Source organism: Dreissena polymorpha, chromosome 1 (genome assembly GCF_020536995.1).
Source record: "Dreissena polymorpha isolate Duluth1 chromosome 1, UMN_Dpol_1.0, whole genome shotgun sequence".
Classification (NCBI taxonomy): Eukaryota; Metazoa; Mollusca; class Bivalvia; order Myida; family Dreissenidae; genus Dreissena; species Dreissena polymorpha.
The window spans coordinates 193,939,117-193,964,256 of NC_068355.1; the positions used below are offsets into that span (position 1 = coordinate 193,939,117).

The window sequence follows — 25,140 nt, forward strand, 5'->3', positions numbered from 1 at the left end:
CATGTTTCTCACGCCTCTCCCAGTGCTCTCTTAGACAACTTCACGGCGAACAAAGCGGTGTTCCCAGGGTACCCATTTGGCAGTCTGGAAATAAAGTAAAAGTCATTCATACTTAACTTAAACTAGTGACCTGAAAATCAATAGGGGTCATCTGCGGGTCACGATCAATGTACCTATGAAGTGTCATGATCCTAGGCAAAAGCGTTCATGAGTTATCATCCGAAAATCATTTTACTATTTCGGGTCACTGTGACCTTGACCTTTGACCTTGTGACCTCAAAATCAATAGGAGTCATCTGCAAGTCATGATCAATCTACCTATGAAGTTTCATGATCCTAGGTGTATGCGTTCTTGAGTTATCATCCGAAAACCATTTTACTATTTCGGGTCACTGTGACCTTGACCTTTGACCTAGTGACCTCAAAATCAATAGGGGTCATCTGTGAGTCATGATCAATCTACCCATGACGTTTCATGATCCTAGGCGTATGTGTTCTTGAGTTATCATCCGGAAACCATTTTACTATTTAGGGTCACCGTGACCTTGACCTTTGACCTAGTGACCTCAGAATCAATTGGGGTCATCTGCAAGTCATGATCAATCTACCCATGAAGTTTCATGATCCTAGGCATATGCGTTCTTGAGTTATCATTCAAAAACCATTTTACTATTTCTGGTCACTGTGACCTTGACTTTTGACCTAGTGACCTCAAAATCAATAAGGGTCATCTGCGAGTCATGATCAATGTACCTATGAAGTTTCATGATCCTAGGCCCAAGCGTTTTTGAGTTATCGTCTGACAACCACCTGGTGGACGGACCGACAGACAGACCGACAGACCGACATTAGCAAAGCAATATACCCCCTCTTCTTCGAAGGGGGGCATAAAAACAACAACAGTTGTTTGCAATAAGAAAAGCATATACATGTATATTCACTAGATTAAGTGTTCACAAAAAATACTATTTCTTAAAATAAAAATGCAAGAACGATAGTTTGACAGTGAAAAGTATTCATGTTTTATGCATCATAAATATACAATCACATTAAGACACTGAAAAACAACTTTTCATACAAAACAATATAATGGAGCAAAGAGAATGCCAATGCACCAACAGAAAGGTACGATGATTATATTCTACATTCTCCCATTATTTTGTTGAATAAAAGTTAATGCAGATCTTTACTAAGCAAACTAGAGCTTTGTCATAGACGTGACAAATACCCCCACGTGCCGCATTGACACAGACTATTTTGCATGCTGTCTTCACAAAACAAGAGAATCAAATTTATGGCTATTTTTAAGAATGATAATGCCATTATCATTTATGGCCATTTCGACCATTGAACTCTTATATTCTTTAGCATGACATGCAGTCCAAATGTATGGCAATTTTTTTTACTTTTGAACTCCAAGTGTGACCAAGACCTTGGAGTTATCAACATAATTCTTTCGCATGACACATCGTCCAATGACTGTGAACAAATGTTACATGTATTTTTAAAATCACACAATAAATGACATAGTTATGGCCCAGACAAGATCATTTATGGCCAATTTTGACCTTTGAACTCACAGTGTGACCTTGAAAATGCAGATATAGACGTAATTCGTTTGCGTGACACACTGTCCAATAATGGTGAACAAATGTGCCAAATGATTTTAAAATCTCACAATGAACAACATAGTTATGGCCTGGACAAGCTCATTTATGGCCTTTTTTTACCTCTGAACTCAAAGTGTGACCTTGAACTTGGAGTTATCGACGTAATTCTTTCGCGCGACACACCGTCCAATGATGGTGAACTAATGTGCCAAATGATTTTAAAATCTCACAATGAATGACATAGTTATTGCCCAGACAAGCTCATTTATGGCCATTTTTAATCTTTGAACTCCAAGTGTGACCTTGACCTTCGAGATATTGAAGTAATTCTTTCGCGCGACACACCGTCCCATGATGGTGAACAAATTTGCTAAATGATTTTAAAATCTCACAATAAATGATAAAGTTATGGCCCGGACAAGCATTTGACCATTGAACTGCAAGTGTGACCTTGATCTTGGAGATATCGACGTACTTTTTTCACGCAACACACCGTTCCATGATGGTGAACAAATGTACCAAGTTATTTTAAAATCTAACGATAAATGACATAGTTATGGCCGGGACAAACTTTCGGTTTAAAACACACTAAGTAACCCCGTGACCTAGTTTTTGACCCAGCATGACCCATATTCAAACTTGGCCTAAACATCATCAAGATACAACTTGTGACCAAGTTTGGCGAAGATCGGATGAAATTTCGGGACAGACCGACCGACAGTACGACAAAGTAACTCCTATGTAGAAATATAAAGCTTATTTATTACCATCAATGCAAACACTCCACAGCTGTTTCCATGGCGCTGTTTGTTGCAAGGTGGCGCTTTGAACTCTGAACTGATTTTTTTCCACGCCATCTTTCACAATTTGCGCTCGTTGACACATGAACTGGCTGCAACAAATATTTTGTTGGTAAAAATAAACAAAAATCATGTGCCTATATACTTAAGCGGTACTTTATCTATACCAAATTGTTTAGGTAATCAGTTTTCAAACATATATATATATATATATATATATATATATATATATATATATATATATATATATATATATATATATATATATATATATATATATATATATATATATGTGAATCTATTAACACATTATTTGAAACACATAAGTGTGAGAGATAGGACACAATAATAAATAAGAATGAACTAAGAAAGCAAGCTTAAATTTATATATAGCCTATCATTTTTAAAGTGTTGGTGGTCATTACAAGTTAATATTTAAGATAAAGATCCAAATATAGAAAACAAATAAGATTTACAAAGTTTTTTGAATATCTTGTTTGCTATATTGCCTGATGAATGATAACTGGAACAGGCCAAAAAAGCTCCCTAAATGTGACCTTTGATCTCTTGTTAACGCATGCTCTGCAGCTTCTCTACATGGAGAACATAATGTGGTAAGCTATATTAAAAATTGCATATTCAATTATCGAATCACAGTTTGGATAAGCTCAGAGACACACATAAAATGCACATACACCAACTGCTACTGTGACTGCTATATCAAGCAGGTAAGACAAAAAATAAACTAGTGACCTGAAAATCAATAGAGGGTCATCTGCGAGTCATGATCAATGTACCTATGAAGTTTCATGATCCTAGGCATAAGCGTTCTTGAGTTATCATCCGGAAAGCATTTTACTATTTCGGGTCACCGTGACCTTGACCTTTGACCTAGTGACCTGAAAATCAATAGGGGTCATCTGCTAGTCATGATCAATCTACCTATCAAGTTTCATGATCCTAGGCATAAGGGTTCTTGAATTATCATCCGGAAACCATTTTACTATTTCGGGTCACCGTGACCTTGACCTTTGACCTAGTGACCTGAAAATCAATAGGGGTCATATGTGAGTCATGATCAATGTACCTATGAAGTTTCATGATCCTAGGCCTAAGCGTTCTTGAGTTATCGTCTGACAACCACCTGGTGGACGGACCGACAGACAGACCGACCGACCGACAGACCGACACAAGCAAAGCAATATACCCCCTCTTCTTCGAAGGGGGGCATAATTACAGCTTTGAACCTTACCAGAACAAAAATCGAACAAGGCCTTGTTGTTACCACCCAACGAGTCGTAAATGGTTACAGTCCTGGACATAACACTTGCAACCAGCAAAACCCAGTGATTGTTGCCTTTACATTGTGGCAGCATATGTAGATCATACATATTGAAGTCCACCTACAAAATGTGAAATTATAATGTACCTTAAACAATGTATACATTACTAAACAGTGAGAAATTTGCTCAAATTACTTCAAAGAAGTATAGTGGCATGCTAGAATCAAGTACAGTTTAAGTTAACAATAAAACAAAAGATTGTCAGGCAATATGGTACTCCTGGAACAACTTTGTAGAGGTCATCATTTGCAAAGAACATGTAGAATTTATGAAGAACCACCACTTTTACATAAAAATTCATGTTATGTAAAACGAAGACTTTGGCATTCATATCTCACAGACATATCAAGTCATTACCACTGCCACCTTCATCAACATAATTATTGGACACATAGAGAACTACTATATCTCACTACATACAAAATGTGGTAGCCCTATATCCTAGAGTTAAGGACAAGAATATTTTAAAAGTTTTCACAAAATAAGCAAGAAAGAAGTGTATAAAATGTTCAATTTTGTGACCCAAAGGGCATAATTTGAACAAACTTGGTAGAGGACAATAAGATGTTACTGCAAACCAAATTTGGTAGCCATAGTCCGAATGGTTTTCAACAAGAAGATTTTTGAAATTTTCACAAAATAGGCGCTTTATAAGCGTTTATTCAATTTTGTGACCCCCTCCCCCCCGGGGCAGGGTCAAAGTTGACCCCAGAGGCATAATTTGAACAAACTTGGTAGAGGACTATAAGATGTCACTTCATACCAAATTTGGTAGCCCTAGGCCCAATGGTTATGGACAAGAATGATTTTTAAAGTTTACCCTAAATTAGCCATTTATAAGCATATGTTCAATTTTGTGACCCCATGGCAGTTAACAGCGTAAAGTTTGGTCCCAGTTAAGCGTGTGCAGTCCGCACAGACTATATATGTATACAAGTATTTACTAAGATAAAGAATGTATTACAGATTTGCTATGGGAAAACGAGTCTTCTTGCTAATACGTAAAGTGTGGTCCCAGATTAGACTGTGCAGTCCGCACATAATATATATGTATACAAGTATTTACTAAGATAAAGAATGTATTAGAGACTCGCTATTGGGAAATCGGGGCTTCTTGCTAGTACGTAAAGTGTGGTTTCAGATAAGCGTGTGCAGTACGCACAGACTTTATATGTGTACAAGTATTTACTAAGATAAAGAATGTATTAGAGACTCGCTATGGATTACAAGATGTGGCATATTTTCACGGCATCGTGCACCGCTCTTCGCGACAGGAGGAAGATAGTCTGGAACACACAAATGATCTGAAAGGCGCGCGCACCGTTGACATGGTAACGGTGGTAAAGATTGCAAAAGACAACAACCTCAGGGTGTGGGATCGATCCCGGGACAAAAAGAGGACCACAGATCGGCAGGCCAAATCGAGTAACTAGCGATAATTAAAAAATATATATAAAATATAAAAAAATATTCTGGTAAAACGGGAATTAATTCATTTGCGTTACGTGTCAACCCAGATTAGGTCATGCAGTCAGCACGTACGTGTCAACCCAGATTAGGTCATGCAGTCAGCGTTACGTGTCAGACCAGATTAGGTCATGCAGTCAGCGTTACGTGTCACCCCAGATTAGGTCATGCAGTCAGCGTTACGTGTCAACCCAGATTAGGTCATGCAGTCAGCACATACGTGTCAACCCAGATTAGATCATGCAGTCAGCACAGGCGTTACGTGTCAACCCAGATTAGATCATGCAGTCAGCACATACGTGTCACCCCAGATTAGATCATGCAGTCAGCACATACGTGTCAACCCAGATTAGATCATGCAGTCAGCACATACGTGTCGCCCCAGATTAGGCCATGCAGTCCGCACAGGCGAACTAGGAACGACAGTTGTCAAAGAACGTGTCACCCCAGATTAGGTCATGCAGTCCGCACAGGCGAACCAGGAACGACACTTGTCGCTTAGACTGGATTTTACTTTAGAAGAGACTTCCTTTTCTATTAAAGTGTCGTCCGTAATTAGCCTGTGCAGATTCACAAGCTAATCTGGGACGACACTTTTCGCACATGCATTAAACTCTTTTTTCGCAGAGTGCGGCTCATATATAATTATATTTTACTTATTTTTAGGGCTGTTTCGTTTCCGGTTTCGTTTCAATTTTAACGTCATTTTTTTATATTTTATTAAGTTCAAATTGTTATTTTTAGCGGATGTTTTAGTCCTCTTGATTCGCGACTTTAATAACATACAGATTATTTATATTTATTTTTGTTGTAAAGAAATATTTCAGAGAAACGTATTTGCTTATTATATAACTTAAAGATTATTTGAAGGTTAAACATATTATTCAATAAAACAACAACGGGGACTGTGTGCGCAGAGAAAAAAACAATTTCATTGGCCTCGCTATAAAGTAAAAATACACCGCAATAGCATAAAGAAAACTAACAATTATTCTTTAATTAGCCTAAATAAAGTCTGTTTACACAGAAAGTGTTTTCCGGCGGACCACCATAACAATTATATTAGTTAAATGTTTAATATTACACATTATTGCAATTCATGTGTGGAGGTGGCAGTATTCACAACATAGTTATTAAATATTCCGGTCATGGTGTGCCATTACTATTCCGCCTCACTAAGAAATCAAATTCATGATTTAAAGTTTTGCTAACTGAACGATTTGGGTTAGAACGTGTTAGAAACCGTTCCGCCCACTTTATCTCTGTCTATGACGTCATTCTTCCATTGTAGAACTCCTCGTGACGTCACGTTTTTGGCAAGAACGTGAAACTGTACAACATCACAAACGGCTGCATTGACGACATAATAAAAGCTGGGCACAAGAAGGAGATCTACCAAGTTGTGGTCAGTTTTTATACCTTTCTCAACATAATGTCATATGCCACCTGTACTGAACAAGTGTAGTAGCAAGCAGTGAACATCTCAAAACTGTATTGCAGTTTGTTTTTGAATGTTTTGACGAACATTTACATTCGCAAGTGATGTGTTCATATATATACGACCATTCTCCCCATACCTCTGATTCAAGTAGGCCAGTTAACAGATCTGATAAAAGCATGTGTACTAACTTTTGTACTAAGTGATTGGAATCGGTTCCCCAAAACGGAGTCGATTAATTGGAGGCCATAATCAGCGATTAATCGATTAATCAGCTTTTTTAACAAAAAATTAAGTTTTTAATATTTAACCAATGTTTTTGTTGATATTAACATTATATTAATATATTTTATCAAAAAGAACTTTATCATGACTATTCCTTATGTGTTTTGTGATTTAATAATGAATCCATGCTTAAAAATCTTGCTTTGTGTTTGAAATATTGTGGCTGCAATGTTATGTACTGTGTGAAAATGGCTTAAACCCCAATGACTACAACAAATCTTGTACAGAGTGAAGAGTAATACAGATAATTAAATAAAAACAGACCTTTTAAAAGTAATTTTATTTCAAAAGAACAGCTTGTATGATCATCATCAGAAGAATATGAAAATATCTACTTAAATATGGACCTTATAATAATAATTTCTTGACAAGGAAAGGGAACAAATTCTTCTCTTACCGACATCTTGAATGAATTGGCTATAGCAGCTATACACATCCGTATTACGATCGCTGATAGGTTTAAGGGGGTTGTTTTATAATGTTATTAATTAGTTGAATTCATATTGGCTTTGTTATTGAGCTGAAGACAGCCGTATTGGCCAGAGGCCGCAGGCTCAATAACAAAGCCAATATGAATTCAACTAATATATGACAATTTTATTGATTATCTTTATATTGTTCAGCAAGAAAAGCTTGAATTTCACTTTCGAATTACAAATTTACAGTTTTTTGCTATTTAATTAAGAATGAAGTTTTGAATAATAGGAAAATTTCTGTTCTATACAACTTATTGGTGAACAGAAACAATAGCATTTAAACTAAGTATATGACGAAAGATGATTCCTAGACATTACATGATGCAGGAACACAATTTGACAGGTCGCGAAATTATGTAAAATTTACCTGAATAACCATGATAACATTTCAGCCCCACTGGATCCACTACCGTTGTTTTTGATACAACTCAGAAAGACAATAAGGATTGAAAACTTACTTTTTGCCATTAGGAATTGCATTTGCAATGTGTAAATCCTCCATGATTCGTTGTACTTGTACTTGTATCTCATTGAAAACATTTAAAGTTGTTATTTATGTACGCTGAAATATTGAACCTTACTGCACTATTGTTATTGTAAAAAATGGAGCTGAATATGCTAGGGGCTGAGTGCTTAAAGTATATTTTTAAAGATTTAAACTTTTGCACACAAAAACATATATATCGAATGATCCGTGCGGTAAAAAAATCGTCAACTTTTCGTCGACTCTAAATTTTCATGGTCATCGTCACGTCAGCAGCAATTCGTCGATGACGCGTCGACGATCTGATTAATCAACTCACCACTAGTACTAAGTAATTGGAAATCAGCTAGCCAATTAAAAGTGTATGTTAACTGGCCGCCACGATATGACTTGTATACTGTTGAAAACGGTGATCAAACCCCGTTCTGCGAAAAATGGGCTTAATGCATGTGCGTAAAGAGTTATTTCAGATTAGCCTGTGCAGTCCGCACAGACTTATCAGGGATGACACTTTTCGCTTTTACGGATTTTTTTCGCTAAAAAAGGTCTATTCTTAGCGAAAATCAAGTCAAGGCGGAACGTGACGTCTCTGCTTTCCCAGAGCAAGGCTCATATCGTTGTTTTACAGGTGAACGATCCGGGAAGGCTTGCTGCAGTGACGGTAGTTTTTGGACCTGTAGTGTTGATGGATCTTGTCACTCACTCTCGCATGTATGAGATCTCAAACAGTACGTTCAGCAGATGCGAAAGTATCTTTACCTCTCAGAATTAAACATACGTTGAAATTTCGCGGCATATATCGTACAATATATTTTAATGTTAACGGCGTTTCTTTTTTCTGTGTACGCATTGCATACTAGCATAACATATACTATCAATAAAGCGCACTTTGCGAATGTTGTTTTCAAGATCAGTTTATGGTGTTCGCTCCATATGTTATAAGACTACGAAAGTGTTATCGACCAATCGACTTTTAAGTTTGAACGGATGTTGTTTACCAATGAGTCTCTTTCGTCATGTTAATCTGTTGAAGAAATTCAGTTCTATTAAAACAAATATTTATTTTATGTGAACACATGTAAGCACCGTTGTCGCTTAGTTGATTTCCTTTATAACTTAATATATAAGCCGCGTTTTGTGAATACGGGGCATAATGCATGTGCTTAAAATGTCGTCCCGGATTAGCCTGTACAGCCCACACAGATTTATCAGGGACGACACTTTCCTCATAGAATAGATTTTCGTTTATAGGAGACTTCCTTTAAACGAAACATTACATAAAAGCGGTAACTGCACATGGTTATCTGGGAGTATACTTTAAAAGCATGCATTAAGGATTGTTTTCCCATTGTTAGCTTTGTTAGTTTCCCGATTGAAAGAACTTAAATTACCGGTCGATGTTTTTAATTTCGATTTCTTTGGTATTGACAGATCAATGTTTTACAAGGTCTTATTTACACAAATGTGAGTACATGTATAAATATATGGTATAAATCTATGTATATATTGTTTATACCCATATCCTTTTCTAACTCCCGATGCACATGGTTTAATATCGTTCAGAATATTGCATCATGAACATGTCATTTAAATTCATAACTGGTTATTTAAATTTATATTAATTTCATAAAAAGATGTTCTCGACATGTCTGTATTTCAAACGGTATAAATGTAAATATTTCAAAACGGTTGTCAGCAACATTCACTTTTCGAGCACAAATACGAATTGCATATAGATCAAAAAGCGAATGTCAAGAAGTAATCAAGCAGTCGCTACTCTCAAGATTGTTATCTGCAACAACGAAATTGGCACGCATTTTTTTCAAATGTTTATTGAGCAAAAGCAATTAACAAGAAGCAGTTAAGCATTCTTTTTTCACCTTGAGATGGTCTTATCTTAATAAATACTAAATACAGGTGTAAAACAGTTACGATTAAATGTAACATAAAGGTTTGAAAAAACAACAACAACATGGCTTTCATTCAACGTTGAATCCGAAATAGGAATCGGTTGAAATCAAATCTAAATCTGAACCAAATGACTTAACTAGGTCTGAAAGCGGACAGTGTCGCCCCTGATTAGTCGGTGTGGACTGCACATGCTAATCTGAGACGACACTTAACGCATATGCATTCAGTCTGATTTTTCCAGAGCGAGGCTAAAATGATTTTACAGATACCAAAGAATTGTGAATGGAACATCAAGAAATATACCGGTAAGCAACAAAAAAATATTGATGCCAATCACATGTACACCCAGGCTCCTTCGAGTAGCGCTATAGGTTTGAATGATGCAATATTGTCATAATAGCGATGATCTATGAGCCGCGTCATGCGACAATGGGTCGTATGTCATAACCACTCACCTTATTCAACCGCGTGTTCGGGCCATTTAAAACTAGTAGATTATTGAAAAAGATACGTTCATAAAAGTTTCGTTTATCTCGTAGTAGAATACATGCTGAGTCCGGTGTATCTGAAAAACACATGATAAGACCAAAAGTAAGTACATGATATTTCGCATCGGTCTTCATTTGGGTTTTAACAGACTGATTTGGGTTTATTAAACCAACTTTTAAAACCATACATGACCTATAAAGTAAGATAAGTCCTATTCACATTACATTGAATGTCCTTACCAACTTTATCATGTCAAGGTCTTTAAAAGTTCGAAATTTAGACAACATGCTATAGTGGAAGCAAAGCAGATATATAACATAAAACAATATTTGACAGAAACGACTGCAAAAGTCAATGTCTCTATGTGTTTCGACACGATCATCATTAGTTAACGAGGAAATACTTTATCATAAGTTTAACAACAATCAAAGTACAAGGCATCCCTAAGCTGTCGCATGACTTTAACCCATTTATGCCTAACGTCTAGAAAAAAGTCCTTTGCAAACAGCGTAGACCCATATGAGACGCCGCATCATGCGGCGTCTCATCTGGGTCTGCGCTGTTTGCTTAATGGAATTTCTGTAAGAAGTATTCTAAATATAGAAATAAATATACTAGACATCCCTAATTTTGGAAATAAATTGATTCAATTTAGATGGATGCGAGAGTCCACTAGGCATAAATGGGTTATGATACATGTATATTGTTTCTCAAAAGCGATGCGTCCGTATGTTGTTTTGATTTGAAAAACAATGTCCAGTAGGAGCGATTTCTACAATATTTTATTTAATACTAACGTAATTAAGGAATGCATTTTAAAGGGACCTTTTCACGTTTTGGTTAATTGACAAAATTAAAAAGAAATGTTTCAGATTCGTAAATTTTCGTTTTAGTTATGATCTTTGTGAGGAAACAGTAATACTGAGCATTTACCATGCTCTGAAATATACATTTTATGCATCTTTTGACGATTTAAAAACCTGAACATTTTAAATTGTTGCAACGCGAAACGACTGAATAATCTGGGGAGTTCTGTTGTTGTCGTTATATTTATTTTGTGACACTACGAGGATTGCTTATATAAAGTATAAAATACATCATTCATTGTATGAGAACGGATGGCCGAGTGGTCTAAGCATTAGACTTTAGCGTCAGAGGTCAGTGGTTTGAGCCCAGTGGAGGGTTACTTTTTTGTTTCTTTCTTGATTTTAAACAGAAGCTTTTTAGATCAAATGTTTACATTAATTAATATAAAGCATTTAATGATACACTACAATACATGCCAAAATCTGTGAAACGGTCATTTTGAGTCCATACACAAGTCATTTAACTTTAGGCTTGCTATGCTGTTTAAGCATGTACTTAGACAAGACTGCAATGTGGTGTCACATACATAGGTAATACGTATGCTTTTCATACCAAACCTGATACCGTAGAGATGGTAATTAAGGAAATATTTACAAAACAAATATGCTCGATTTGAATCATTATTCCAAACAATCGCGGTTCAATATGGGAACATGAATGCTTTCGTCATAAAATGAGTCGCGTTCTGAAAAAAATGGGCTTAATGCATGTGTTGTCCTAGATTAGCCTGTGCAGTCCGCACAGGCTAATCATGGACGATACTTTCCGCCTAAATAGGATTTTTGCTAAGAAGAAACTTCATTTAAACGAAGAATGTCGTAAAAGAGGAAAGTGTCGTCCCTGATTAGCCTGTGCGGACTGCACAGGCTAATCTGGGACGACACTTTACGCACATGCATTATGCCCAGTTTTCTCAAAACGCGACTCAAATAAATGACAAAATGCTTCCATGAACGAACTGTAACATTGATAGAGCTACGACGCTTGACAGAGCCACGACGCTTGACAGAGCTACGACGCTTGAAATAGCCACGACGCTTGACAGAGCCACGACGCTTGACAAGCCAGGACGCTTGACAGAGCCAAGGCTTGACATAAAAACGATGTTTGACATAGCCATGACGCTTGACAGAGCCACGACGCTTGGCAGAGCAACGACGCTTGACAGAACTATGACGCTTGACAGAGCCACGACGCTTGACAGAGCCACGGCGCTTGACAGAGCCAAGACGTTTGACATAGCCAAGACGCTTGACAGAGCCACGACGCTTGACAGAGCCACGACGCTTGACAGAGCCACGACGCTTGACAGAGCCACGATGTTTGACAGAGCCACGACGCTTGACAGAGCCACGACGATTGACAGAGACATAACGCTTATAAGAGCCATGACGCTTGACAGAGCCACGACGCGTCTTAGGATTGGAAACACACTGTAACTCGGTGGCGCAGGAGAGTATGTCATCGTTCTGGAACCGTTGTCGGGAGCCCTTCACGGCTGCCAACATTCTGCTACACTGCAACCTCTTTTCATTGCAGAGGCGCCGGCTTCGAGCCGCATTGCACTCCCATGGACTAGTGTTAAACCTTTTCATCGAGGAGCGATGCAAAGGCCCGGTCTTCTCTGTGCTGTCCAAATATCTACTGGACATTCTGATAACTGACAAGATCTTGGTCTTTGGGAAAGAGGCAGTAAATCCCACCAACGTATCATACATCTTGCGCGGAAACATACCAGGGTTGATTCTAGTAATATGGTACCGCATTCTTATAATTATTGGAGTGATAGGTGCAATGCTAATTATAATTAAATATTAATACAAACTTTGTATAATAGTATAGTCAAATGTCATATTATAAATACGTATTTAATGATAGTAACAGTCAATACAATACTATATTAACACTTACGTACGCTCTGCGTGTCATACCCTGGGAATGTATAGTCCAGTATATTCCTTATGCCCTTAGGAATACACTGTTTTAGACCACTATTGGGACTCAAGAATGGTTACACGATTTTGCTATGATTTGACATAGTGACCTAGTTTTAAACACGTGACTAAAATTCTATCTTTATATAATGTTCAAACAGTCCAATATTTTCTGACTAAGTTCCATAAAGATGAGATGGAAAACGTGCCCTCTAGATTTGTAACGATCTGAAATATTTCGATACACACATACCGCACACCAAATGATTCTGGACGCTTTACATAGGATGATTACAGAAGCTCACTTTGAGCACGGAGAGACGTTCTTTAAACGAAAAATATCATAAAAGCGGAAAGTGTCGTCCCTGATTAGCCTATGCGGACGGCACAGGCTAATCTGGGACGACCCTTTACGCACATGCATTAAACCCCTTTTTCACAGAGCACGGTCCAAATATATTAAAAGATCACTAGTAAGAACAATAAAATAAGAAAACATAGATAAACACATAAGTTTAACAATTTATACCAAACAACTCAACAAGAAAGTGTTAATTGTCATTCTATACAGTCATTCGCCTTTTATGCTCTCTAGAAACTATTTTTATAAATATGTAATGTTGATCTTATTAATATCAATCTTATATTATATTATGTGAAGTTTTATTAACCTTAAACTTAAATGTCTTGTTTATTATTTTATCCACATTTCATGAAGTCAATGTCGAAACAATGACACCTGGTTTACTGCACTGATTACCATGGTACCATGTGGAATACTTAATTGTAACATGTACTGTTACAATTTTGTTACACGTATACACTATACGGGCCTTGTTCTGAGAAAACTGGGCTTAATGCATGTGCGTTAAGTGTCGTCCGAGATTAGCTTGTGCAGTCTGGACAGGCTAATCAGGGACGACACTTTACGATGTTTTGGTATTTTTAGTTTCAATGAAGTCCCTTCGTATCGAAAATCAAGTTTTGGCTCAAAGTGTCGTCCCTGATTAGCCTGTGCGGACTGCACAGGCTAATCTGGGATAACACTACGCTTATGCATTAAGCCCAGTTATCCCAAAACAAGGCTCAAATAGTTTCATCATGTGATCTTTATAAAAGTGGTATACTTTTCTTTTCTCTCTCTTCTCGCTATAGTTCCAAGCTGCAGAGAAAGAAAAATACTGAAATAATATCACGTTGTCATATTTATTGTAATAAAACGACGCCAAAGTGTGTCTGGTGCCATGTGGAGTACGTAATTGTCACGTGAACTGTTACAATTTTTGTTACACGTATACACTATATGTTCATAAAGTGGTTCTATGATCAAACAATATAACGATTTCATAAATAATAAAGCACGGTTTGGCGGAAAAATCTCGATGGCATATCTCACTGAACCTGATTTCCTCGTTGTGATCATCCCCCAACTTGGGAATGTAAAACTCGTCTATTGCTTGTTTTATGTTGTAATGCCCACTTCATACAGACAATATGTTACTATTCTATCATTGCATAATTTATCGAATCGGCGAGGCTTAACATACCATGGCCTGAAATGCGTATATGAGTGTTTTGACCCTTTACCACTTAGATACGTATTTTCAAGCATGTGTAGTCCCTTAGAAAGCACTTTTAAATTAAAGGCCTTTCTTCAATTTGTAAGGCTTCCTTTCCAACACTTAGATACTGGTGAGTAGCAAACAGCATAAAACCTGAACAAATTGCGAGTTACTCGCAGGCTGTTCTGGTTTTATGCTGTTTGCACATAGTCATTTTCATTTTGCTTTTAAATGGGAGAGGGTTTAATATTATACTGCGTGGCTGATATATACGGGAATTCTTCAGCAAATGCAAAAAGTTTTTACAAGTAAAAAAAACTAACGTAATAAAAAGTATTTAAAAACATCTTATCCTAATGCTCACGCACGCGCATTGGCAATAATCAAATTGTAGTTCGGCCGAGTTAGATACATTGCTTTTTTCAAATCAGATAGTGTAGCAATCAACTATTGTTTTTATATATTTCTCGCTTATATGGCTGGAATGTGAGCGGCATTAAAAAAGGTATTCAAGGTCATACAATGGCGAAAAATACGAATCTCGGAATGGACGTCGCCAAATTGTCTGTCACGTGATTGCATCCCACTTTCATTTATAATCTGAATCAGCCTGTTAACAGATTTATTTCTGAGAAAAACTGGGCATAATGCTTGTGCGTAAAGTGTCGTCCCAGATCAGCCTGTGCAGTCCATTTTCGTCAAAATGAAGTATCTTCTTAGCAAAAATCCAATTAAGGCGGAAAGTGTCGTTCCTGATTAGCCTGTGCGGACTGCACAGGCTAATCTGGGACGACACTTTGCGCACATGCATTATGTCCAGTTTTCTCAGACTCATTTAGTCCAGTTACTCAGGACTATGAAATATCGGTTGAATGGTTTCAATGTAAAATTGTATTGTTGGTTTATATCAAATCGCTCCATTGGTGCAAAATGGTACCACATACCGTTAAATTTAAAGTACACAAGGTACCTTTTTGCACCATGGGTCGAAATAAAACTATGAAGCGCACGCGAATGAAATTGATAAAAGACTGATCCTTTTATGCTTCTTTGACTTTTGAGCTGAACATACTGCCTATGATTGGTCGGGTAAGTAAGGGCATAAGATTGCTGATGATGGGCGTTAGGTTACAAAAGTTAACATATTATCAGAACTGTTAAAATAACTATATTGACTGTGATCTGTGAAAAAGGGGTTAAATGCATTTGCGTAAAGTGTCGTCCCAATCTGGGACGACACTTTACGCACATGCATTAAACCCCTTTTTTTTACAGAGCATGAACCCATTATAATCTGCTCTTGGTCTGCCATCCACGAGTGTTATTTGAAACCTTGGCGTTGACCCATGCCAAGTTTTGTTTTTAACTATGACTGGCAAGATTCAAAGGCTAACACTGGGACGGATGATTTAAGTCTATAAGTAAGGGAATATTTAATATATATACCCATCACGTAGTTGTTAGATCATCAGGGGAATATTAGAGGAGACTAAAAGTTGATACGCTCCGCTTATGGAAATTACAGATAATTTTCATAGTTCACAAGAGGTCTCTAAAAAGAGAGTATTATCGTCCATTTTTTCGCGATAAAATCTTCTGTCTACATTATCTGCACATTGAATAAGTAATGAATTTCAAAACGGAAGATTACAGATTAGTTTTGAAGTTTTGGAATCCTACCTTTGCGCAGAGACCCGGTGTGGTTTTATGTGATATGGATGAGAAGAAGAAAGAGAATTGTTATTTTTTTAAAGTGTTTTCAGACATAATTTAGAATTTCAAAGTACCAACTTCTGTTATGGACTACTTGTTTTCTCCTGTTTTGTTTCCATAAATTTTCAGCGGAATTCCAAATGATAGAACGTGTACGCAGCGAAATTGTAGGTCAATTAGAACTTGAAGTAATTAGTACTTTTAACAAACTACCTAAGCTGTCGCTAAGCAAATAGACGACAATGCACTCTGATTATAAGAGCAAATACAACATTTATAAAAGAAAAAATATTTAGTTTCAAACAAAGTCCGTGTAATGTGCATAATATTCATGAAAGAACACTGAGTAAAATTAAATGCAGTCGTTGCAAACTCATGGGCAATGGTCAGTGGATACAGAGTCCGTCCATATACCGTATTTTCGTTTTTCGTCTTAAATTTGACAATCTTAATACGAAAATAAACACATATTTAATTCGATTACCGATTTTGAAAGAACCTCAACTTACAACTACTGAAAACCAAATAATATTCTTTTTTGTTGTTCTCATAAAACAAACATAAATAAAACATAGCCGTTAATTATACAGGTATGTTGTTAAACGTCAGAATGAGAAATATGAAATAAGACTCTTAATATAATTGCTTATTTATTTTTAAGTTTCATTACTCATTTCCAAAAAAAGATAGTTATCATCTATACAAAAAGTAAATGCAGCTTTATAACAAAAAAAACAACATTATTTTAACGTTGGCGCGTATATTAATTCGGTATATTGAAATTCCTATAAGCTTCTTAAAAACAAACAACAGTTTGTTTATGACTTGAAACTTAAGTGTTTTCGTTCAAAAAATTATTTTATGTGTATTTAAAATATGTCATGCATTAACCCATTTATGCCTAGCGTCTAGAAAAAAGGCATTGGCAAACAGCGCAGACCCAGATGAGACGCCGCTTGAGGCGTCTCATCTGTGTTCGCGCTGTTTGCTTACAGGAATTTCTGTAAGAAATATTCTAAATATATAAATAAAAAAACTAGACATCCCTAATTTTGGAATGAAATTGATCCAATTTAAAATAATGGGAGAATCCACTGGGCATACATGGGTTAAAAGTCCCATTGGTCTTAGTTGCGCTATGGCTTTAAACTCCCTATTGTAAACACTATTTTCATATGACAAAATGTTCTTCCTTTGATATTGTATCCGCATTTCTCCTTCCCACATGCTTCAATAGCATAACTTTGATTTCCGATTCTTCTTAAATTATTAAAATCGACAGCTTTCCCTCATGACATCATCAAACGTTACTAAAACAAAACTTTTGTTGTTATTGAAGTATCTGGTTGACACATTCATTTCCTCGCATTTTCATTTTCGACCGCCGAATTAAAAAAAAAGTACCAGCTTGCACTCCTCCTGTTCAATATTATGGGCACAAAATACGTTTCACGAAATACGTTTTCTTTCAGGTTATGCTCAATTATTCGTTTACTAATGAAACGCTATTTTCTACCGCTACATTATTGCAGTTTATTGTAAGTGATGTTCCGAATAAGAATTGTATCTCGATAACAGAAGCTCTCAATTATAAGTTCTGTTAATTTATAACTTAATTGAACATAAAATGTACAAGATTATTTTAATTCTGCACACACCAATACTAATAAGTGCTGCGATTCATTCGAAAGATCCCATGAGACCACATTTTAAAAGGCATTCTAACAAAGATTAAATACGGGCCGTACTCTGTGAAAAGAGGGTTTGATGCATGTGCGTAAAGTGTCGTCCCAGATTAGCCTGTGAAGTCCGTACAGGCTAATTAGGGACGACACTTTCCGCTTTTACGGTATTTTTGGTTTGCAGATAGTCTCTTCTTATAAAAAAAAACAGTTGATTTGCCTCTTTACAAATAGTTTAAATAATCAAGATCGCGTAACGAGAGCCTACACGATTGCAATGTGAATATATAAGACGTGTTCTGAGAAAACTGGGCATAATGCATGTGCGTTAATGGTCGTCCCAGATTAGCTTTGGAGCCGCACAGGCTGATCAGGGACGACATTTTCAGCTTTAACAGAATTTTTTGCTTAAAGGAAGTCCCTTTTTACCAAAAATCTAGCTTAAGCGGAAATTGTCGTCCCTGATAAGTCTGTGCGGACTGTAGGCACATACATTAAGCCCAGTTTTCTCAGTACACGAATTATATTATTATTGCAATATCAAATTAATTTATGAACATGACTGATAAATGTTATAAAACATCAAATACTTCATATGTTCTTACTTCATGGAAAATTCACGAGCAAATTAAAGGGATCTTTTCACGCTTTGGTAAATTGACAAAATTGAAAAAAGTTGTTTCAGATTCGCAAATTTTCGTTTTGGTTATGATATTTGTGAGGAAACAGTAATACTGAACATTTACCATGCTCTAATATAGCCATTATATGCATCTTTTGACGATTTTAAAACCTAAAAACTATAAAGCGTTGCAACGCGAAACGATTGAATAATTTGGAGAGTTCTGTTTTTGTCGTTAAATTTTTTGAAACTACAAAGATTGCTTATATAAGGTATAAAATACGTTTAGTATATGTTCTCGGCGGAATAGCTCAATAAATTAAAGCGTTTTTACTTCAGGACTCTGGCAGGACTCCAGGGGTCACTGGTTCGAAACCTGCTCCGGGCAATGTTCTTTTCCTTTTTTTAATTTTATTCTTGATTTTTTACTGGAGCTTTTACGATCCAATGTTTACATTTATCAATATAAAGCATTTAATGAATAAGTTAAAAAATGCCAAAATCTGTGAAAAGGCCCCTTTAACGCCAATACCGACAAATTGACTCGTGTTTGATATATAATTGATCACAATTTGTCCATGTTTTCTATGAACGAATTTGCACAAATTGGGATTACACAACTGAGTACCTGTTTTGAGTACAAGAAAGCAAAACATTATTTGCCATTGAAAAAAAAACGTTACGTTATTATTCTCGACTTCGTTTGAAATGTATTAAAGTCGTTAATACAATATCGTTTTATCGTTTTAAAAATAGTAATACGATCGTATATACGCGTAAGTCCTCAGCAAGTTTTGACTGTACAAACAATATATGCAAGGGTATAAAGCTTTCAGTGTCGCGATGTTCAGGGACTGTTTCTTCTGAACTTGTATTCAAGCTTATTATTAATTAACGTTTAAATTGCCAGTTACATAGTACGCTATTGGCTGTTTTCAGTAAATAAAGCTCTAGTTGTTTATTTTATAAGCATTCGCTATTTAAATGGTATGTGGGTCATGAAAACTGGAAAAAAAAGATTTATCAAAATTACAAAATACGCGATGCAAAACGCGAACTTCACGAGGCAGTCAGCAAAACAGAACAAACTGGTTAAACAGTAACAAATTACATGCAACCACTTTAAACTTACATAAGATTTTTAAAGCACATAATCGGAACGACTGACACAAAATATTTGTTGCAAAATGAGAACTTTTGTGGTTTTTTAAAAACCTTATTGCCGGGATTTAACCATTAATCCTGTGAAAGCATTTCTAAAGTATGTTTTCGTTTTGTATGTATCATATCGGCTGTGCTCTGGAAAAAGGGGGTTGATGCATGGGCGTAAAGTGTCATCCCAGATTAGCCTGTGCAGTCCTAACAGGCTAATAGGGACGACACTTTCCGCCTAAATTGGACTTTTCTAAGAATATACTTTCTTCAAACTAATATTGTAATAAAGGCTGAAAGTGTCTTCCCTGATAAGCCTGTGCGGACTGCACAGGTCAATCTGGGACGACACTTTACGCACATGCATTAAAACCTCTTTTCACAGAGCACGGCTCATATGTATGGGTCTGTGGCTATAGTATAAATCCCTCTATCTCACGGAAACATAGTAAATAAGAGCCAGTGTATTGAGCGAGGGTGCATCCATGACGTTCAGTTACGGGTTGGTTGGCGGAAGATCGTGTTTGTGATCAGCGGTTCTTGTTTCGCGCATGTTTGGGGCAAAAGAAGACCATTCATGTTGCTTTGGCCCACTTCATTGTGCCCAAGGACTCTGTAATGACGGTATGAAGGTCTGCGTAGAACTTTGTTTTCACTTATTCTGGGTAAAGGCTTAGGAGCTGAGCATAGTACGATGCTTCCTTCCTTTCATAAATGGGAGCTAACTGGGAAGTCTACGATGTCATTTCCGTATCTGACGAGTTCGTTCTATATCAGAGCTATTCTAGTGTGGTATGTCTGTATGGTACCTGCGCACAGGTTTGCGCACGTAAAATACGTCTAACGTGAGAAGAACTGTTCTCGTTCTATTTGTTTTCTTTTTGTTCCGACTGCTGGTGTAGGGCCCCCTTCCAGCCGCGATAAGCAGTCTTGGGAAGGTTTGAGCGAGCAATTTTTATGACACCTTTTCTAGCCATTTCCTCATACCTGTAAGTGAGCAGTGCATTCTTAAAGAGGGCTGCTCAGTCGTTTATGGATCTGCCGGACTCCACTGCTGCTCCTTGTAACTTAAGGGGGAACCAATAACCTAGACCGCCTGCGCGCAGGATTACGCCTACGGCTTCCAGTGTGCCCGCATCTGCCGGTTCGTCGTTCGCCCGTCGCCACAGCACTTGTTGTTCTGATCGATGGGGCGAGGTTGATGATGGCAGAATGACTTGTGTGATGACTTAGATTTGAGTGAGGAAGATTTTCGCAGTTCGTCGACGAACAGGGTCGAGACGGCTTGAGACAGAGACGGATGTAGTGGACGTCCACGATTTCCTTTGTGTCTTGTCGTGCCCGTAGCGTGCCACAACGCCTTACTGAGAATCACCTTCTTGCCCGTTGATCGTCTGGTGGTTCCTCCGCGCAGTCCGCCGATTCCAGTATTCACGGTAGAGATTCTTAATTCATCGAGGGTTTAAGAGTACCACCACGCTGGCATGAGTAGGTGCCGTCTTAATACGTTTCGAGTACTTGACACGTGATACCATTGGGCGTTTTTCTTTATATAAATCCCGTTTTTTTAAATTTTATCCAGAATCCCAAAGTACAGTTTTTTCCATAGACTTATTAAATGTTATAGAGTGCACGGGCATACAAAACTCTGCAATAGAAACCTGCCATCTTAACTCGTTATATCAACATGCTCAATGATCACATTTCGTGTTTAAAAAGTCCTAAGGCCATTGATAAGCGTCAAATTATCCCAACAAGAGTTGTTCATGATTATGGATAATACGGTTTGTTTGCAATTTCAGATTCAACATAACAATTATCTAATGTGTGAACCCGCCCGTGAACTTGACCTACACGGTTGCCTGAGAAAATCAAAATTTGAGGATTCACGACTTATTCAATGCAGAAATAACTACCCTTTCTGGAAATGTACATGTATTGTAATATTTTGACAGATGCTGGGTCAAATTTTAAGAAATAACACGATACACAATTCGCGTGACCTACGTTCATTTACATGGACATTAGATATGTACATTTTCAGAAAGGAAATTCATTTCTGCGTTGAATAAGACCGAGTTCATGGAAATCGATGCACTATAGATGAAGTTATGGATGTTCAAAGCGATGTGTGTTTTCGGGTTGACTGTATAAATAAATAAATATATTTATATATATATATACATATATATTTCATTGGCGTGTTTTTTCACCGTTTACCTTTTCACGGAGGATTTACCGATTAAAGCGATATTTCAAAGCCAATGTAGTAATGTCTACTTTTACATTCACCCAACCTTGTTTCTTAGACAGACGCCGTTAACGTTGCCTTTGGTAAACCTGCCTACCAAACAGACACCAACCGTCCATATACGGCGGACCGTACCGTTGACGAAAATACGAAATCGCGTTTGATTGAAGACCAGTCATGCACCCACACAGCGTCTCACAACGTCTCATGATGGGTGAATCTCGAGCAGATATTCCTCATCCGAAGCGTCAAGATTTACAAGAGGAATGTATGACGTAAGTGTGAACCTTTAATTTGATGAAACTCATAATGAATGGGTTTGTCGTGCGTTGTCATTTCTCGTGTGGAAAATCGTTATGAAAATATATTGTAAAATGTAAAGCCGTTCAATCGTTTATATAAAAAGATTGTCAAAATATAATGTTTCGTATCAGAATCTTTTTATGTGTTGTAAGTCAATATGTTTGGTCAAACAATGCCGTGTTTGGTAATGCATATTTACACAACTCTCTTCGGCGTATGGAATTCAGACATGTCTAGTAATAGACAATTAACAAGAACCCTAACCATATGAGTCGCGTTCTGAGAAAACCGGGCATAATACATGTGCGTTAAGTGTCGTCCCAGATTAGCCTGTGCAGTCCGCACAGCTAATCAGTGACGACACTTTCCGCTTTTATGTCATTTTTCGTTTAAATGAAGTCTTTTCTTAGCAAAAATACAATTAAGGCGTAAAGTGTCGTCCCTTATTAGCCTGTGCGGGCTGCACAGGCTAATCTGGAACGACACTTAACGCACATCTAAGAAAAAAAACATAAATTGATCTTCAATTACAGGCTACATGGACAAATCCTTGAAGTCGTAGACAGTGCTAAATAGTTAGGTGTTTCCATTTCAGATGATCTTTCTTGAAACAAACATATTACCAACATTACAACGAATGCTAATAAATCTCTTGGTTTCATCCGCAGGAATATACAGACTAAAAATGAAAACATCAGAGAAGTAGCCTATAAGACCTTAGTTAGACCCCAGTTAGAATATGCGTCCTCTGTCTGGAGTCCACATACAAAAGAAAATAGTGACAAAATAGAAAAAGTACAACGTAGAGCAGTCCGCTTGGTGAAAAACGACTTCTCATTCTACAGCAGTGTAACCGGTATGCAGACTGAACTTGGCTGGCAGACTTTGAAGGACCGACGTGACCTCTCCTGACTGACCCTTTTTTACAAAATTGTGTATGGCTTGGTAGCCATTTCGCCGCCATCATATCTTGAGAGGCCTATGAGGATGACTCGTCATATGCACCCACTCTCATTCAGACAAGTCCATACATCAGCCAACTACTTTAAATATTCCTTCTTTCCTTACACCATAGTTCTTTGGAACGGCCTACCGGCCTCAGTTGTACAGCAGGCAGACCTAGAGGGGTACAAGCAGCCTACCGGCCTCAGTTGTACAGCAGGCAGACCTAGAGGGGTACAGGCAGCCTACCGGCCTCAGTTGTACAGCAGGCAGACCTAGAGGGGTACAAGCAGCCTACCGGCCTCAGTTGTACAGCAGGCAGACCTAGAGGGGTACAGGCAGCCTACCGGCCTCAGTTGTACAGCAGGCAGACCTAGAGGGGTACAAGCAGCCTACCGGCCTCAGTTGTACAGCAGGCAGACCTAGAGGGGTTCAAGCGTTGCCTTAGCCCCACTCTACTCCCCAGTCGTCCCTGAATGCACAAAACAGGGATTTTTAAACAACTTTTAACCTATAAATATGTTTCTTCTTGTTTAACACTATCACACTTTTATCTTCACCTCACTTTCATGCTTTGAAGTCTCCTTTTCGATGCTTTTAAACCTTTTATTCTTGCACTGACACGCGCACCTGCCAAAAGTACCCGCAAGGGGGTTCCGGCAGTATTGAAAGATAGATAGACATGCATTAAGCCCAGTTTTCTCAGAACGCGGTTCTTATATGCGTCGTGTAGGACATTCGTCACTTGTCTAAAATAAAACAAAAGCGGATGGTTACAATAATTTCTGTCACGAGTAAGCATCTGCATATAGTGATAATTCCTATACTCAGGACTTGTCCATCATTGCGCGTGTCAATAAAATATCAAAATAATACTAAATAATATGCATTGAATCAAACATTGTCCATATATGGACAATATACTCACGTTAAAGCATCAAAGGGCAGTGTATCGGGCATATCCATAGTTTGAGTATTAGCTGTTTATTGGACGAGTTGATATCAAAGTAATTAACGCTCTCGAGTTCGTTTCCTGGGACTATAACCAGTACTTGGTGTTTATAGGGGTAATCTAAAGAACGCTCCTATAGTGGGGATCGAACCCGTGACCTTCCGATCGCTAGGCGGACACCATATCCACTACACCACTGAGACCTCTAAGTCTATGGCCGCTAAGTCTTCAGTTGTTATACACGTATTTAAGGTATTAGACTTAGAGACGTCAAGCTTTACGTCGGGTTATCGGAGGCCGGCTTTCAATCTCTTGAAGGGTTTCACCCTGGAGAGGTCGGCGTTTCATACACGTTTGAGCTAGCTACACCGGTGTACGGTCAGTGGGTACGGATTACGCGTAGCACCCCTAACGATGTACTCACTCTGTGCGAGGTTAAGGTGGAAGGTGCTCCGTACTCTGCAGCCAATGGTAGGTTGCGTAATAAGTAAATTTTTAAGATATTTATAAAACTATTATTTCTCGGTTTCATATTGAAAAATACAGAATGTATATGCAACTGGTCGGCGTTGGAACAGGCACATTACGTGAAAAAAACACGTAAATTTATATTTGAGGATACATGTATTAACTGACTAGTGCCTAGAAGACAGTAGAAAGCGATGATGCCGCAGTCAAAACATATCCAAAATGAAGAAACAAATCCTATTACAAATGCTCGTTCACGTTTTGACATGTTCTCGTCTTCAGGCACACGTTATTCAGTTTTCCAAGGATATGTTCACATTGGCACTGCAATCGACGTTTCCGCGAAGGTCCTGTCAAATCTCCTCTGCGCATCAAGCTGTTCCAAAACA

General features: G+C 37.7%; 1 long non-coding RNA gene across 2 annotated transcripts; it reads left to right on the forward strand.

Annotated features, from left to right (window-relative positions):
- The first annotated feature begins 6,531 nt into the window (after window positions 1-6,531).
- Window positions 6,532-24,690, forward strand: LOC127864438 (uncharacterized). Of its 2 annotated transcripts, none has more exons than XR_008041938.1 (5): window positions 6,532-6,625; window positions 8,532-8,631; window positions 12,710-12,927; window positions 22,145-22,361; window positions 24,602-24,690. It is a non-coding gene; the product is annotated as an uncharacterized LOC127864438 (long non-coding RNA). The 2 variants fall into 2 exon arrangements; XR_008041937.1 differs by lacking the exon at window positions 24,602-24,690 and adding an exon at window positions 23,058-23,521.
- The last annotated feature ends 450 nt before the right edge of the window (window positions 24,691-25,140 follow it).